Source organism: Caretta caretta, chromosome 18 (assembly GCF_965140235.1).
Source record: "Caretta caretta isolate rCarCar2 chromosome 18, rCarCar1.hap1, whole genome shotgun sequence".
NCBI lineage: Eukaryota > Metazoa > Chordata > Testudines > Cheloniidae > Caretta > Caretta caretta.
Window position 1 is genome coordinate 18,636,297 of NC_134223.1, and position 16,371 is coordinate 18,652,667.

At 44.2% G+C, this 16,371-nt stretch overlaps 1 protein-coding gene across 1 annotated transcript in view; it reads left to right on the plus strand.

The window, feature by feature from the left end:
• Window positions 1-1,135: 1,135 nt before the first annotated feature.
• Window positions 1,136-16,371, plus strand: part of PLCH2 (phospholipase C eta 2) — a 316,564-nt gene continuing 301,328 nt past the window's right edge. The window contains exon 1 of the mRNA XM_048824566.2: window positions 1,136-1,349. The gene's annotated coding sequence lies outside the window, so the exon portion shown is untranslated. The remainder of the gene's footprint in view (window positions 1,350-16,371) is intronic.

Below are 16,371 nucleotides of genomic sequence, written 5' to 3' on the forward strand. Positions count from 1 at the left end.
AGTTAGAGTGAGATACGTAAGCTGCCTTTACAAAAGATACTGAAGCATGTTGCTTTTTCTTAGTTGCACACAGAGTAGTTTATTCCTGTTGCACTAGAGGAAATAATGTGGTGTAGCACGAGACCTAGGGCTTGTCTACACTACTGCTTAAGTGGTGTGAAAAAGCCACCCCCAATAGCGCTGCAAGTTACATCGACCTAAGCGTTGTCCACACCAGTGCTCAGTCGGTGAGAGAGGCTCTCCAGCTGGCATAGCTTCTGCCGTTCGTTGAGGTGGAGTAATTATGCTGACGGGAGAGCACTCTCCTGTCAGCATAGCCTGTCTTCACCAGACATGCTATAGGGGTGCAACTGCGCTGATGTAGCACGGTAGTGTAGACTAGCTCCTAGTACATTCCAAACATCAACTGCTAATCGCTGGCTATTCTGAATATTAGATAATTGAAATTGCCACAGCAGATCATAGCTGTAGCCCATCATGTATCCTCCCTCCAGCAGTGAAGATTGTCTGATTCTGCAGTGGAAAGTGAAAACCCCTTGAATGCACCTGGCTAATTGTTCTGTATTATGTGTGGTGGGAGGAACAGTTCCTTCCTGACCTGCAAGGTGATCATTTTATGCCCGGAAGCATAAGAGTGATTTTTTTACCCCTCCCTTTGCACTTACTCTGTAATTGCAAATATTGATCAGAAAACTATTTAGACCTTCTAAACTTCTGCTACACTGGCTTGAGTATAGGACTCAGAATTTTGCAAGACTGAAACTCTTTGCAGACCTGATCACTATTGAAATCTAGCATCCTGTTCGCCACTATTGCCTACAACAGACATGATAAGGGATTTATTCCACTAGCAACTAAACAAGGAAGTCTGAAATGTAAAACAAATGCAGTATACGCTAATGATTAACTTGTTCTCCCATGTATTGCGTGAGTGTGCATTATTAAATATGGTTTTATCTCCATGGGCTTGTTAATGTGGAAGAGGCTTGGAGTGTAATATTCAAACATGGCAACAAACAGATGTTTCAATTTCCAACCTGAAGAACAGGTTCCCCTGATAAAAAAGGGGCTTAACGTCTGTCCAAGACTGTTACCACCCTCTGCTTCCCTTTGCCTCCTCCCACTCTGAACTTGTTACCCTGGAGCTGAACTGTTTGAACAAGGACTGTAAGAGTTGCTTTGTGATCAGTGAGCTGAGAGCCTTTACCATGTAAAATGCAGGGGAGGAGCCTTTAACTTCAGATTGTGCTGAATTTTTTGTTTGTTATACATATGAAAGACTCCGGATACACAATGCAAAGAGGCTGGAACAGAACTGACTCTGCACAGTCCAGAGAAAAGAGATAAAGGTGTGTTCTTTATTTTTCTCCCCTGTCTCCTCTCCCCAAGCCTAGATTCTTTTCTTTGTACTTCTAACACTTCTTCAGTTCTCTGGTCTGAGAGGTTAGTTCAAAACTTCTAACAAGCTGCGGCAGGAATATCGACACAGTTGCAATAGCTTTACAGTTGCAACAGAACTCGCTAATTCTGTTGGCCTCTGCTGTTACCTAAGGAAAATAGCATGGAAAAGCATCCAGTTTGGGTGCTAAATTTATGTTTGTATATGCTTTTCCTTTGTATATTTGTATATGCTAGGAAAATGTGTTAAGCTTTGGATTGGGGTCAGCCCTAGGCTTCAAACTTTTCTAGCCACATAGGAAGGATGGGGACTGCACTTGTGTATAGACCAAAATAATATCGGCAGGTGGTGTTTTTTTTTTTATTGGGCAACTTTTTCCAACAAGGAGATTTGGTGCACTCATATCTCCAAAATGACAATCCCAGGCACTTCGGAGCACTGAGCTCATGCAAAGTCTGTGAGTCTAATGGGAGGTGGACTTGCAAAGGGAAAAGTTGATCATAAAAAGAACAAATAGCAGCTAGGTAAAAGCAAACAAACAAGCCAATCTACCTCTGTGATTGAGCAGTAAATGAAACTCGACTTGGAAATAAATGCCAGCATCATTTCGTGTCCCTTTTGCCTTTGAACAGCATGTCATATAGCATGGCAAAGGAATTCCCAGTTACATTCCTGTGCCAAGGATGCAAGTAGGATGTTGGAGACATGACAAAAGCAGGGATAGGTGAACTCTAGTGTACTGGAGATGAGCTCAAGTTGTGAAGTTTGGATGTGGATCTTGAGCGTGTCCAAAGTTCTATAGTGTTCAGCTCTAAAGTCTTGCTTTGACCCATTGTGGAGAGGGGGAGCAACTGTAAAAACGCACAGATCTGGGTTTGGATTCACTGCAAAGGCTGGGGATGTTGGACTCCCAGATTTTTGTTTGGGGCTCTCTGCAGTATCTAGCTCTAATTCCGTGTAACTGTTGGAGAGAAAGTGGTCAAAGTTTTTCTATTTAAGAGAGAAAGTCTCTGCTGTGATGGGGAGGAGGGGGCAGAGGCAGGAGTGCTCCCTGGGTACCATTCCTGTTTTTTTGTTGTTGTTGATTGTGTACAGGAGTGAGGGATGGTTGGGGACTGTTTGATCAGATAAAGGACAAGAATTTTATACATTATGAGAGGAGGTCAGTGGCTGCAAATGAAGTATGCTAATTATGTAAACACAAGAGAGGCTGAACAGAGTCTCAATTCACATCCCCGCCAGAGCTGCATTCTAGTATTGACCTGAACACCAGTGTGTGGAGAGCAGAACATCTGCCTGTGCATAAATGTCTCCTCTCTGCTAACTCACTTCACAGCTCTTTGCTAAGAGAGAGAGAGAGAGTGAGTATGTGCGTGTTTGTGCTACCAGGGCTTGCCTGTTCCCGAGGGCTGGTGTGATGCAGGAGAGGAGGATCAGATTCTATGAGAATTTGAGACTTTAGTCCAACTATGTGTGGGCTTTTGTGGTTTATTTAATAAACCAGCAGGTTCACCAGACCCTCTTATCTCGCTGTCAGACACATATCTGCCTTACAGTTGCATGATCGTGAAACAGAGAGGCCTGCATAGCTGAAACTGAAAGCATTAAGTGTCTGTGTCCCCCGCCCCTCCCTTCCCGACAGCTCACAGATTGTGTTGGAGAAGGATCAGCTGCTGTCATGTATTGAAATTCTTTGGCCTGCTTATGCAGAAAGTCAGATTAAATGATCAGAATGGTCCCTTATGACCCAACCTGTCCTGCTTACTAGAAAAGGATTTTAAGTGAGTTTTGTGCTAATGAAAGGTGTTGCATTGGTGGCCCTAGAGGGTAATGCCCTTTGCTTAGCCCCAGGACAAGTGCAGTGGCAGTAGAAGGTTGCCTCTATGCTGCTGTCAATGTGCTTCACTCCTGCGTTGCAGGAATCACTGATCCTGATCCATTCGATCCTTGGTACCTCTGCTGATCCTGCTAACAAGAGTTTGTGGTACTGGTGGCTGTTATGATACCTGGCTACTAGGAACTGGATTGAGACTCACCAAACTCGTTTCACACAAGTCACCAAGCGGCCTTCAGTCATTCCTAGCTTTGGGGTCACTTGTGATGAGTTTGAAACCATGACCGAAACTGTCTGATCTCCTACCAAGCTACTGAGCCATTAAATCTGCCCCTGCCACTTGGAAAGACTTCTGCCTTCCTCTGAAGCATTCCTCTCTTGTACTGAAAGTCTGGTCTGGTCATTCCAGACTCATCACAGACTGTATGAGAGGGCAGCTAAGTGAGCATTGCTGCTGAGAGCCCTTTCCACAACACAGGCTTGTTGATAGCAGCCACAAATCAGCAAAAGCCAGCTGCAAACATACTTCCCTCCCTCACCCCGCATTGCTGCTTTCTTTTTCTCCAGACATGCATCTGTGCCAGGGATTCCTGAAACTGATCCACCTCTGGCCTGTTGTAAAGGCTTCCCAACATTTCCCCAGACTTGCCCATCGCAGGTTTGTCGGGTCAGACAGGGTGTGCGTGAATTTCTAACTCGAGCAAACCAGTGAAAACACCACCTGCCAGCTGCTTCTGCTGTATCCCTTTCAAATTGTTTTAAAGCTACCTAGTACTTTTCAAAGGGTTCCTTTTTATGAGTGCAGAACTGCAAGAGAGGTGAAAGGCGGGAGAGCTTTTAAAAAGGGGCCTTTTCTTCTTGCTAAGAATACATGAGATACTGAAGAATACATGAGATACTATATGTATGTTCCTTTGTAAGGTTCTGCTTTATCTCTTTCACAAGGCCACGGAGGCACTCCTCTCCCGGCCTAGCAAGAGATCATTAAAATTGCTTTGATTATGGTGTTCACTTGATTTAAACTGAAATTTGCAAAGCACTCGACTCCTAAATACAATCCAAGGGAACCATCCTGCTGCAAATGCCATTGGACTCTGGTTATGGATGCAAATAAGAAGTACCATCTGGTTTAATAATCCAGACTGGAGCAAATGGCTGTAGGAGTAATATCTGGGTGGGTTAAGCAGGATGTGGATGAACAGCCCTTCTATAAAGATATTCTCCTTGAGTTTTCTGAGCTTGCCTGACACTTATTGCAGTTTGTTGGGTGCCTAGCAGGGAGTGTGATGTGTCCGATTAATGAACATGAAATTAGGTGAATAGGAACACTCTGCCAAGAGACTCTTGGATTGATATTAAATTCCTTCCAGACAGGCACTATCAGCAGTTCAGTTCTCTATTTTATTGTGTTGTCCTGAAATGACACATACGGCAGTTCCGAGTGAGCCCAATTGATTCTCAAGCTCTTCGCTGCTGAGAGCAATGGCAGAGTATTAAGCTGTGGAAGTGCAAGGGAGATTATTTCATGTGATGTAATTAGTGACCAGTGTGGGCCAGAGTCTCTTCTCAGCTATACCAGTGTAAATCTGGAGTTACTTCAGTGGAGTTATTCTTGATTTTATATCAGGGTGGCAGAGGGCAAAATCTAGACCTGCCTACTTAATCTAGTTGATGACAAAGTCCAGATTGTACTCACCTTTATGCTTGTACAGTCCTCTTGAATGAAGTGGGTCTGCCTGGCGTAACAGATGGCAGAATTGGTGCCACGGAGCGTCCCTGGCATCTGGAGTGCTCCCCTGTCACAAACCAGGGGCTTGATTCTCTATTGTCCTGCACCCAATATCAGTCCAAGAGCGGGTGTAAAGGGCTTCCGTTCTGATTTGGAAATGTTCCACCTCCACTTTGTACTGGGTGAGTAGAGATCCGGAGACTCAGTCCCTAGACTTCAGGGCATGGTGGTTTCCATAGCAGCATATTTTGGCAACCCTTGTTTTCAGGCTCAACCTCAGATTGGAGGCCCTGTGTAAAGACAGAAGTACTTGGGCTCCAGGCAGCCACCTGTAAGCAGTGCTGTGATAGGGGGACAATTATATGCTCATCACAGGGACTCTTAGAGGGTTTGGTAGGGCGTACTGGGGTCTTGATTGGGGGTGCTTATCACTTGGGAGGGGGGATGCTGGCTCCCCAAACTTTTCAAGGGGGTGTGGGAAGGTGTTTGTGGCATGCTAATACCTGGCGAAGGTTGTGGATACATGATGGGAGCGAGAGGCTAGTCAAAGGGCTACCCAAAAACTACACTCTAGCTCCCTGGTACGACAAGGTGGCCTTCTCCTTTAAGGCCCAGAAGCCAGGTGTCAGCCAGCCCTGTTCAATTAGCTTCACCCCACCAAACCTGGGCATGATGTGGGTCTCAAAGAAAGACCAGTGGTAGGAGGGTAACTGGGGAGGGGTTTAGACTGACTGCTCCTTCCTGAGGGCTGGCTGAGGATGAGACCTGAGGGAGAGTAGGGCTTTTCTCAACAGCTACACCTGCTTTGCTCTCAAGTCTTTCAGTGTGTTGGGGGGGTCTCTTGAGAAGGGTCTGGGGAAGGAACCTGAGTGAGCCTAGGACCAGGGCAGGGGAGGGGATTTTTCACAGACCCTAGTGGGAGGGAGCAGGGAGAGAACCCAGGCTGAAGAAAACCGAGGATGTGCAGAGTGGATGTTTCCTACCAGTGTCGGTGAGTGGTGGGGGTGAAGGAAGGCCTGGTAAAGTTCTGCTGTTCCATACAAGGAGAAAGAACAAGCTTGGAAAGAAGTCAGGAGGGACATGAGGCTTCTGTTAAGTTCAGGGAAGGGAGATGGTGGTGGTTGTTGCTTTGTTTTGAAGGAAGATTGTGGTGTGAAGAAGAGTTGAGAGTGACAGAAGGTGTCAGAGACTAAGGTGTCGAGAGTTACATTGTGGAACCTCAGAGTGTGCCTTTGAGAGGGGTAATAATAAATTAGCCTGTGACAAGGGACCCTTAGCCCAAGAGAGAGTTTAGAGTCACCCTGAGAGGGAAGGAAACTGAGGCTGGGCCTCTGCGGGGTGCCTTGCAGCCATGAGGGGCCCGCCTGAGGAGGGCCTGACATGTAACGTCTCCCCCCACCTGCTTCCTAGAGTGCCCTGCCTTCTGAGGGTCTGTGTTCCGGTCTGCAAGCTCTTTGGGGCAGGAACTGTCTCTCTGACTGTGTAGAACATGTTGTGCAAATACTAATATATGCTAAAGGCTGGTCTGTGCATGTGACTGTCTGTATTGAGAGGAAACTCATTGTACCAGTGTGTTTCTTGGGGGTAAAATGTGTTTTTATAATCTCAAAGCCTCTTTTGTACAGTTTAAACCCCAGTTCCCTGTGTCTAATGGGGGTATGCTGGGACTGAATGGGGGGCTGTGTGCAGTTCTAGAAGGGGACTGGAGTCAGAAGGAACAAGTCTCCTTTTTCTTTATAGCTTTAAGAGTAACATTATGTATTCAACCTAAATATAATTGATTTTTTTTAATAGTGAAAGGTGCCTTGGTTACTGTACCTGGAGGGCAGAAGTTATTTACACAGCATTATGCCGGCTCCGCTTTTCTGTTTGCTCTCTTATGCAGTCACAAATGCATATTTATCAAGACAACTCCTGCCTCACCTGGTGATAGCAATGAAACCACTGCCTTCAGGAGATAGGAGGAGGAACTGTGCTGACATGTCTGTCTTGCAGTCGGCATGCAGGAAAAAACCCCATTGGCTTCACTGATGTGCAGGAGATTGTGCAATATTGCACAGGGGAAAAGTTATGCTCTTGCATGTTTAAGATTTTTCATTGTGTCTATGTATATGTGTGAATTTTATTTATAAATTAAAATCCTTTCTTTATTTCTTTCAAAATACCTCATCTGGGGGCTATAAAGCAAGAGTAGATCTGTACTTACAGCCTTAGAATATTTGTGGGTGTGAACTGCTACAGTAAACGGGTTGGGCTGTGAATTATGGGAAGAGTCTAGGTTCGTGCCATCCTAAACATCTGTTTCTCTTTTCCTGTGTGATGAAAATAGAAATATTAATTGCATGGGGTTGATGCCAAAGCTTCATAGCATTCTGTAGCCTGGTCACAGTCAGTGCTGCCTGTATCCATCTCCATCAGCATCCCTGCCCCTCTCTGTCCTGGAAGGCAGAGCACCTAAAGGATATGTAGGATATGCCTGCACGTATAAGAAGTTTTGCATCTGAAGTAGGATGCATTGCCATTTTTGGAATAAATGAATAGTTTATTCCTGACTCCTTGTGGAGCAGAAGGAATCTGCTGTTGTTTTAGATTACTACTATTTAGAACTGTATCTCTTCAAAGCACTTTACTAACCAAATCTAATCTCACAATAGCCACTGTGAGGCCGGTCACTATTATTATCCCCCATTTTACAGATGTGGAAACTGAGTCACAGGGATTAACTGACTTGCCCAAGGCAGTAGATGGAGTCAGTGTCAGAACCATGATTAGAACTTGAAAGCGTTCAGGCCCATAGACCATATCTCTCTAATAGTCCAAAAGTCTGGACAGCATCTACCTGTGGCATGAACCATTTGGAAAATCTAGTTTATTACCTGCTAACATTTGAATTTCATATTCTCTTAGCAGTAAATGGTGCCTCGATTGGTAGCTGAAGCAAGTCAGGGGCGGTCTAGTGCATGGAGCACAAGAGAAGACTGATTTCTACACTCAGCTCCGCTTGCCATGTGGCCTTGTATAAGCTACTGTACCTCTCTATGACTTGGTTATCCTACTTGTAAAATGCGGAGCAATAGTTCTCCACACATTCTCTGTAAAGTGCCCTCAGATCTGTGGAGAAAAAAGCAATGTAACTGCAAAACTGGATTATTATTAATTGGCTCCTTAGTGTGGGAAGAACCTGTAATATTTGTTCTAAACAGATTGTACCAGATGTCTCTCTAGTTTACTCCGTGAAATCATTTTGATGGGTGTTTATAAATCTGTAAGTAATGTTTACTGATTTATATTACTTTTTAGGTATTTTTACTGGAATATGGAATAACATTCCTGTTGTACTTACTGTCATCTTTTCAATTTACTAAGATTTTGCTCGAGCTTGTTATCCATCATGGTAAAAGGCAGATAAATAAATACTGCAGCTGCTTGCCATAAATACAGCTTCTGTAGAATGCAATGGCAGAGAGGACTTATGAAAGAAACAGTTTTAAACTGCCTGTTCCAGCATTTGCCTCTCCCAAGTGCTCAAAAATCATGAGTCAGATTCCCCAAAAACTTAGATTGCCTTAAAGGTGACACCCACTTTTTCCCCTAAACTTCTGCAAGCCAAAAAAGGGGAAATTAATCCTCTTTAAAAAGAACAAACCCTTCACCAAGTAGAGTTTTGATCTTAGACGTGCCAGAGACTCCATTAAATCCATTACGGTCTCTGCTATTGCTATTGAGTTTACAGTACGTGGAAGGCACTCAGACAGAAACTACACTGTTAGCAGAAGAATAAAACCCTAAAACAGGTAAAAATGGTCTTTTTAATTGAGTTTTAATCTTAGGTCACACTTTCACACTTTTCTCTGCAACCAGGAGGGCTTGAAACTTCTTAAAATGAAAGCTGAGATTCTCACCTAGTAATTTGTCTCCAGGAACTGGGGCTTTAAATAAAACCACCACATGCCATAAGACTTTCAGTAAAATCACAAGAGTTGCAACACTGCCTTAGCTAAAAAATCCATGAAGTGACATACTAAAGTAGGGAACAATGGACGGTATTAACCCTGCTCACTGTGTCAAACAGAAGATTTGGAAGGATCATCTGAGCTGATGCTAGAAAATCCCTTTTAAAGGCCTTGTCTAAACACAGAAGCTGCACCAGAAGCTGGTCTGCACACAAACGTGCACTGAAATAATGAACCCAGTGCAGTCCCAGTATGTACACAGTTCTATTAGGCCATGTCTACATTGCACATCTTAAAACGGTGCGGCTGTGTGACTGCAGCCGTGCCATTGTAAGGCGCGCAATTTAGCTGCCCTTTTGTCGCCAGGAGAGAGCTATAAGCCATAAACAGCTATAAGCAAGGGGTAAATCAGTAAGATGTAATTAAACCAGTGTTAAAAATGCACCTTTAGTTATGCTATATCTACATTACAAATCACTTCGACACAATTTACATTGCTCAGGGATATGAATAATCCACACCATTGAGCGACATAAATGACACCGACCTAAGCGTCAGTGTGGACAGCACTGTGTCGGCAGGAGAGTTTCTCCCGCCGGCATAGCTACCGACTCTCGCGAAGGTAGGAGTTATTAAGCCGCATTATTAAGTTATTAAGCTGTGCTGCTGTAAATGTAGTACAGACATAGCCTTAAACTGAGGCAGGTTTGTGTGTGTGTGAACTGGGCCTAAGATACATGCAAGGGACTTTCTCAGACCTGGTGTATGTTGGGGATCTGGTCATTTCTTTCAGTGTGAAATTCCTCCCCAGGTCAGGGGGCCTGCGCAAGGCCTAGGTGCTAATTAATTCTCACTTATGGTTTAAAGTGGGGCAGAGGAGTCTCATGCTGGCTCTCTGCACAGACTTGGTGAATTTCACCCTCAGTACAGAGTTTCTTGTTTTTCAAAGATTGCATCATTGTGGAAATTGGCCATAATATCATAAAAAGAAAAGGAGTACTTGTGGCACCTTAGAGACTAACCAATTTATTTGAACATAAGCTTTCGTGAGCTACAGCTCACTTCATCAGATGCATTCAAAAGCTCACAAAAGCTTATGCTCAAATAAATTGGTTAGTCTCTAAGGTGCCACAAGTACTCCTTTTCTTTTTGCGAATACAGACTAACACGGCTGCTACTCTGAAACCTGTCATAATATCATAATATCTCATAGAAAGAATCTTGTTGCGACTGAAGACATTGTCTCTTACCAAATGTCTTTCTGTTTTTGTCATTGATTCACTAAACAGGTCTTTAAATATATTTAATTTAAATTCCAATTACATCCCTAGCACTCAGTCAAAATATCTTGTTTTAAAAGAAAATGATGGAAGTCTGGAAACTTGTTATGTGATAATGCTATAATTGTGTACCATATATAGATAGAGGACTCTCTGTTCCTTCTTCTGTACTCAAGCCAGACATAATAATAATAAAACAAAAACTATTTGTAGAGAGAAAAACTTCTCTCCTCTGTTTAAAAACTTGGACTGACTTGAAATCACTTGGATTCCAGTGGTGGAAAATAATCAGGAAACAATGCACTGATCTTAAAATTCCTGTAATTCACAGTTTAATGCCAGGCAAACAGAATTTTCCCTGACATTGTTATTGTAAAGCATTATCATTTGGATCGGACACGGCTTGTGTATGTGTTTCCTTTTTTTAAATGATCTCCTTTGCTATTGGATGATATAGTCCTTTCTCAGTTTATTTTGGAATGAGTGCACAGTTTGTCCTGAAGAGCAAATGTCATATTTAAACAACTGGCAAATAATTTTAGGAGAACTGTATTTTGGGAGGGAGAGTATACATCAGAATTAAAAGTAGCTTCATTGGACAAATGGGTGATTACTGAATCATAGAATCAAATAAATTAGCAGTAAGAAAGATTCACACTGGGCTAAGCTCATCCAAGTTGTCCTCAGAGTCACACCAGAGATGGATCTGGCCAATGCAGAATTATCCCCGTAGTGTATCGGCAATGCAGCTTTCCCCAGTCTGCCTGGGAGACTATTCCCCAGTCTAACTGATCTCACAGTTATGGTGTTACTGCCAACATTTAGTTTGAATTTCTTTTTCATTTCATCCCCTTATTCCTAGCTGTGGGCTGAAACCTGTTGTCACTGAAACTATTGGGAAAACTCTATGGCAGCAGGATTGTCCTGTATGTTGCTTGTAAGACTATAAACAATGCCTTGAGGCATGGGCTTGGTAGTAGGTTATGGGGCCAGGTATGGAAGACTTAAGGCAGTAATAGTTACCATCAGATGGCAGTTCAGAGGCCTTTGTGGTGCAAATGCTGTGCCTCGGTTTACTTGCTCCTGGACAGCTGTCCCCATCGCTAACCAAATGCAGCACCACGGTGGCCCTTGTGTTGTTGATCTCAGCCAGCAGGCCTAGGTTTGCAGGCAGTCAGCACGATGTTCTAATCTCTGTCATGTTACCACTTGGAACATAGACTCTAGCGGAGCAGAGAATTTCCAAATCTTTTATTCACTGTGTTACCAATTTTGCCTTTGGGGTGGGAGGCTTTTTCCCCTAGCATACTTAGCACTCAGCAGACTCCTTGGCTGTCATGCTTTCAGTCTGGAGCTCTGTAAATGACAGAGGAGGGATAACTGGAAAGCTGCAGGCTCTGGCACAAACGGTTACTCCTGCTAAGACAAATCTCTCTGTCTCTCTCTTCCTCCCTTTCTGTTGTTTTTCTGTAACCTGCTATTTGACAGTTTGCATGTGTGCTGTCAATGGCAATTTCATTGGCGAAACCCAAATGACTAGGCAGGCAGGCCCAGCACTCCAGTTGGGTCTGGAATGTTGGTTTGCACTGTGCAGCAAGATGCTTATGAGCTCACTAAAGAACAGTGACAGCTGGAGTCAAGACCCCCATGTATTTGTGTTTTCAAAGGTGAACTGCACTGGAGCTGTGCAAAATGTTCACGGATGGGAAGCCGTGGGGCTTAGGGAACAGAGCACTGGACTAGGACTTGGGAGACCTGGATTCTGTTGCCAGCTCTGCCACTGGCCTGCAGGGTAACATTGGGCAAATCACTTCAACTCTCTGTGGCTCAGTTTTCCCATCTGTGAAATGGCTGTAATGATACTGAGTTCCTTTATAAAGCACTGTGTGATCTATTGATGAAAAGTGCTATAGAAGAGCTAGGTATTTATTTTTGTATTTATTACACAGCCTCAAACCAGGGGAAACTGTCCAGCTATCACTAACACAAAATTCAGACCCAGTTGGTCAGACCCTGTGATCAAACCTGGGCCTGGTTTCAAAGCCCAGATCTTTGGTTTGGCACTGAAATCTCCCCAAACTTGTGGCTCCCAACTGACATGAAACCCACATGCTTTGGCTGAGTTGAGTGAGCTTTTCACTTTTTCTGAATTTGAAATTCAAAATGCAACTCATGGTATATGCCCCACACACAATTCCAGTCTGGGTCTGAACTACCCCAGAGTGTAAGGCAGCCTAGATTGGGCCAACGGTAGTGGTGGACTAGGTTGTCTCTGATCCTTGTCCAGGGGTTGAGGAACTCCCTCTCTGTAAAAAGAAAAGGAGTACTCATGGCACCTTAGAGACTAATACATTTATTTGAGCATAAGCTTTCGTGAGCTACAGCTCACTTCATCGGATGCATTCAGTGGAAAATACAGTGGGGAGATTTATATACATAGATAACATGAAACAATGGGTGTTACCATACACACTGTAAAGAGAGTGATCACTTAAGGTGACAGGTAAGCTGTAGCTCACGAAAGCTTATGCTCAAATAAATTGGTTAGTCTCTAAGTGCCACAAGTACTCCTTTTCTTTTCACTTAAAGTGAGTTATTACCAGCAGGAGATGGGAACAGCAACAGCCCCTGCATGTCATCTACATACCATGGAGCACAATTTGCCACAAAAAGGGTGGGGACAAGGTAAGCATGGCCCTTCCCCCTCTGCAGCAGCCTCTGGAGACAACTGGGCACACTGGGGAAGCAGTTTGCACCAGCCAAAAGACTATCCTGAATCTCAATCCCTGCCTGAGCTCCCCCAGGGGTGTACTGCTCTGCACCACTCCTGACGGGGGTCTGTCTGTGGCTGAAAGCCTGTTTTGCCATTAGATTGAGCTGGCTTCTGAAGCTTCATCTCTCTTCCCCACAGTTTGCCATGGGATCTTGAATGCCTTGGGGGTTAAAATAGAAACAAGGTGGGGAAGGGAAGGCGTCTACTGGACAGTCAACAAGCATGAGAGGCCGAGGGCTCTAGCGAGTGGGCTCCATTTCCTCCAGGTCTAGGTTGCTGAGGGGCATTGTAGGGAAACTTACATTGCCTCTGCTCATGGTGAACCTGTTTGATATTGAGGTCTTGGCTCCCCATGGTGGTCAATCCCAGACAAGTCACCCTGCAATATTTGAAAGGGGCACTGTTTATTTTACCTGTGATTCCAGATTTGTCAGCATCTTCTCTTAACTATAGCACAACTAGCTGAGGGCTGGGGGTGCACTGATGCAGTATTGGGAGGTTTCTTTTGTGGTACTCATGTTTCATTACATCAAAATAAAACCTGGGTTTTTAAGAAACAAACAAACTTTTTCAAACTCCTGTTTTTTGAGACCAGTAGCTGGTAGAATTGTAACTAACAAACAGCACTTCTGTGATATTCCTCTGCTTTCAGTGGAACAGAGCCGCAAATATATTATTGTGGTAACAATTCTTTTGTTCTTTAAAAAAAACAAACCAACCCAAAACTGGTGCTACATAAGTGCTGCATTTTCGTATTATCTACATTCACAAAAGTCCCTGTTTTCTGTAAATATATTATGCAAACTTGGCCATTAGCGTCAGAATGTTTAATCAAAGCTTCTTTTGATCCTTCAGTTGAAAGGAGAACTTAAGCAGGAAGGAATACTGTAGATTTGTTACAACTTCTACAAATGGGAACTATCCCCTCACTTTCCTTTGATGTATTTGGCTGTTTGTATTCCCTTCTGAGCTTCCTAAGCCTGTCCAAAGACTACTGAGGTCAAGACGCCAGTGACTTCAGTTGGCTTTGGATCATAATAGGCAGCAGGTTTAAAACAAACATAAGGAAGTGCTTCTTCACTCAATGCAGTTAACCTGTGGAACTTGTTGCTAGGGGATGTTGTGAGGGCCAAAAGTATAAATGGGTTCAGAAAAGAATTATGTTCCTGAAGGATAGGTCCATCAATAGGTATAGATAGTCAGGGACAAAAACCCTGTGCTGCAGGTGCCCCTAAACCAGAAGCTGGGGCTGGACAACAGGAGATGGATCACTGCCTTGTTCTGTTTATTCCCTCTGAAGCATCCAACATCGGGCACTGTCGGAAGACAGGTTATTGGGCTAGATGGACCATTGGTCTGACCCAGTATATCTGTTCTTATGTTCTTAAACCTATGGGAGGGGAGTGTTGGGGTATTTGTGTATGTTTTTACTGTAGATTTGGAGAGTGGGTCAAAACAAGATTTTGTTTTTTCAGTTCTGCACCCTCTGGTTTTAATGTTGATAATTTTTAGTAATCCACTTTGACTTTTGTGGAAGATATGTCTGTCTCTTATTGCATCTGGTGAGATTCCCAGAGGCTTCTAGGCATGGATTGCTGGAGAAATACAGATGTAGAATAATAATAGCTCTATCATTAATCATTAATAATAGCTCTATCATTAATTCTGGGGATCTCACTTCAGTCTTTCACCAGTAAATCAGCCATTCAAACCCAGCTCATATTGGTAGCAGACAGGTGTCCAGATCACAAACCCAACCACCTAACTGGCACTCTCAGTAGAGAGGCCAAAAGACTGAAAAGGCCATAGAAACTAAACTTGCTTGCTCACCCCAGAGGTGGCTCCTCTCTGTCAGGATATGGTCATGTTGGTGGGGCAAACTGGCTAGGCCTTGTCAGAACTGATGGGAGGGAGGGAATCTCCAGAGGCTGTCAGTATAGCACATTTTTTGGCTACTAAATGGACAGAACATTTTCAAAAATACCAACAAAAAAGAAGCTTGATCGCTAAAGCTTATTAATGCTCCAGGTGTTTTCTGACACAAGGACTGAAGTAGTCCAACCTTTCCGATCACTGATGCTGTGGGTTTAAAATAATGGCTTTCTCCACAGATATGTGGCTAACCCTGTACTTAGTGCTTTGTCCGTGTCTTGGCTGAGCTGATTGACTCATCTCTGGGTTTCCCATGTTGTGGTTTGTGGCTAAGTAAACAGACATTTATTCTTTAGCTTTCAATGAGTGCCATAGACACTCCATAGCTTTCTCACATCAATAAAACGTTGTTTACCGAGGGTAGATTATGAACCAGTTTTAAGAAGAGGGATTCCTGCTATTGTCCCCTAATCCTTCTGCAGATTGTTGTGCACTTTTGAGGATGTGTGACGACTTCACAATTCCAACACACAAAACTCGTTTGAGGCAGAAGTTACTGGGGAAAACTTGACTCTGATTGCTAGGTGGAATTGCTCACGGATAGAGTAAGAGACGTCAGTTTGATCAACACCACAGGGGAGCACACAAGGGTAGGTGGGATGGATAACAAGGGAATGACATAGAGCAGGAAGCAAATGTTTCATGTGCATTTTGAGGTCGTTGCTCAGAATTATCTTTGCGGAAATGGCCTTGTGAGATCTTTTAACACAAAATTTTTGTCCCTCCTACTATGCCCCCTACTCTCTGTGGTGTAATCAAATCATGGGGATCTCTATAAGGTAACAAGGGTCCACTTGGGAAATTGACTGTGTAAAAGGAATGGATGGAAGGGAGCAGAATGCGGGGCTGTATCTTGCTAAGTGATATGAACTGGGTAGTAGACTGGTGCTGTTGCTTCCACTGGTTGAGGAAGGCTTGCTTTATGGCCACGGAAGTTTATCACTTCAGAATAACTAATTGGTGGAGTGGTCCCTGGGAAGAGAACTGTTCTTTGTACCCTACTGTTTCTGTATCCATTGTCTGGCTCCTCCTCCTAGACAGATCCCATATCCTCTCTCTGGAGAGCGGATCGGCTGTTCTGATGTGTCAGACTTGTCTCCGGTGTCTTTGGGGGCCAGAAGCACCCCTTCTCTCCCCATTCTGGCTTGGAGAAGGGCTCCTCTCCCCCTGAATCTGGTGGGATGAAGGGTCACCAAACAGGGACTCCTGAAGTGGGAACAATGGGTTGAGCAAGTGCCCCCAGCCACCTCACCAGTAGATGGAGCAACAGCACCGCCACCTTCATGGTACAAGAAAATGTTGCCCAGCCTGGGAGTCCCCTGTCCACCATCTTGACCTCCACAGAAAGATCTGGGTCCCCCTTCCTTCTTGGCGCGGAGAGGGGGGAGATGCTGCTTTTGCTTCTAGGGAGAAAAGACAGGCCCATCTGATCCCAGAGGTAAGAGAAGAGCAATGTCAGCTCTGTCTCCCC